Source organism: Eimeria maxima, genomic scaffold (assembly GCF_000499605.1).
Source record: "Eimeria maxima Weybridge genomic scaffold, Emw_scaff418, whole genome shotgun sequence".
NCBI classification, from domain to species: Eukaryota; Apicomplexa; class Conoidasida; order Eucoccidiorida; family Eimeriidae; genus Eimeria; species Eimeria maxima.
The window spans coordinates 22,501-25,000 of NW_013563844.1; positions in this window are offsets into that span (position 1 = coordinate 22,501).

Consider the following 2,500-nt stretch of genomic DNA (forward strand, 5'->3'; position numbering starts at 1 on the left):
CCCTTTCTAGGGTTTATTAAGGACCTTAACTATATTTACTGCTGCTGCTGCTGCTGCAGCAGCACCAGCAGCAGCAGTAGCAGCAGAATAAACCCTAATAAAAGCATAAAATATAACCTTCTTATTAGTTTACATAGAGGTTTTATGGTTTACAGTTGAGGGTTTAAGGTTTAGGGTTTAGGGTTTAGGGTTTAGGGTTTAGGGTTTAGGGTTTAGGGTTTATGGTCTCTTAGAGTGCAGCAGCAAGTATATTAGCTGCCTGTCCCCTTTTGTCTCCTTTTTATTTAATTGTCTCCTTTTTATTTATTTTATTTAATTGTCTCCTTTTTTATTTATTTATTTATTTAATTTTATTTATTTATTTATTTATTTATTTATTTATTTATTTATTTATTTATTTATTTATTTATTTATTTATTTTTTGTCTTCTTTTCTTCTTTTTTTGTCTCCTTTTTATTAATCTTTCTTATCTGCTACAAGAGGAACACTTTGTTGCTGCTCTTTGCTGCTGCTGCTGCTGCTCTTTGCTGCTGCTGCTGCTGTTCTTGCTGCTGCTGCTGCTGCTGTAGGACCCCAACAGCAATAAGCTTTGGCTAATAAAGAGAGGCAGCAGACACACCAGCTGCTGCTGTTGCTGCTGCTGCTGCAGTTGCTGCTGTTGCTGCTGCTGCTGTACCTACTACTACTGATGCTGCTGGTGGCACTGTTACTACTACTGCTGCTGGTGGGACTTGTGCTGCTGCTGCTGCTGCTGCTGCTGCTGCTGCTACATATGCTGCTGCTGCTATGGCTGTTGCTGCTGCTGTTGCTGCGGCTACTTCCTCTGCTGCGGCTACGGCTACTGCTGCTGCTGCTGCTGCTGCAGACTCGAGAGCATTCCCCTGTTTGCCTCTAGACAGCAGCAGCAACAGCAGCAGCAGCAGCAGCAGCAGGAGCAGGAGCGAAGGAGACACACATACACTGCAGGGTACCTAACGGGCACCTACGTGTCTCCTTTGTCTCCTTTTATTAATTTATATAATAAAAAGAACAAAAGGAGACAAAAAGAGACAAAAAGGAGACAAAAAGGAGACAAAAAGGAGACAAAAGGAGACTCTCCTCCCCTTATTGCCTCATCTCCTCCCTTTTGTCTCCTTTTGTCTCCCTTTGTCTCTTTTGTTGCCTCTTGCTGCTGCCCCTTAATTCCCTACAAGAAGCAACTAGATAAACAGCTAGCTAGCCAATCAGCTAGCTAGCCAAACAGCTAGCTGGGTAGATAGCAGGTGCCTAGCTAGCTGGCTAGCTAACTGGCTAGCTAGCTGGCTAGCTAGCTGCTGTGTAGCTAGCTGCTGGCTAGTTGTAGCTGTTGGCCAGCTATACATATTTGTTCGCTACCTGCCAGCAGCTAGCTAGCTAGCTAGCTGTGGGGTAGCTAGCTGTGGGGTAGCTAGCTGTGGGGTAGCTAGCTGTGGGGTAGCTAGCTGTAGGGTTGTGGTGTAGCTAGCTCCTAGTTGTGGGGTAGCTAGCTGTTGGCTGGCTAGCTAGCTAGCTAGCTGGCTAGCTAGCTAGCTAGCTAGCCAATATTAATGAGGAAATAGTTATGATTGAGTTGAGTAATTAATTAAATAATAAATAAATTAAAAGAAGAAATAAAGAAGAAGACAAGGAAAAAAAGAAGAAGAGACAATGGAGACAGCAGCAGCAGCAACAGCAGCAGCAGCAGCAGCAACAGCAGCAGCAGCAGCAGCAGCAGCAGGTAGTTAGGACTGTCTTAGGTAGTTATAATTGTAGAAATAGAAATAAAATAATAAAATAAATAAAAAATAAAAATAAATAAAAAAAGAGACAAAAGAGACAGAAGGACACAAAAGAGTGCAGCAGCGCAGCAGCAGCAGGAGCAGCAGCAGCAGCAGCAGCAGCAGGAGCAGCAGCAGCAGCAGCAGCACTAGCAGCAGCGGGGGACAACAGTTATTTCCTTTAGTTAATAAGGAGGAGAAGAAAAGGTTAATATGTGTATAATATATTATAGACCCCCTTAGCTGCCTGTACACCCCAAGACAGCAGCAGCAGCAGCAGCAGCAGCAGCAGCAACAGCAGCAACAGCAGGAGGAGGAGGAGCAGCAGCAAGCGCGGCGCTGTCTCTTCCCGCCCGACGCAGCCGGTGACCTCCGCGAGGCAGCAGCAGCAACAACAGCAGCAACAGCAGCAGCAGCAGCAACTCCTCCTAGCAGTACATATTCAATTGGTTATTATACATATATTAATACCTTTTCCTCTAAACCCTAAACCCTTTTCCTCCAAACCCTAAACCCTTTTCCCATAAACCCTAAACCCTAAACCCTTCCTCTAGACCCTAAACCCTTCCCCCTTCCCCTTAACCCCAAACCCTCAACAACAACAAGCCATGCGCGCCGCCTTCCCCCTGGCGGCCTTTGCCGCCCTTGGAGCCGTCGCTCCCGTGTCCGCAAACCCTAAACCCTAAACCCTAAACCCTAAACCCTAAACCCTAGCAGACCATAGA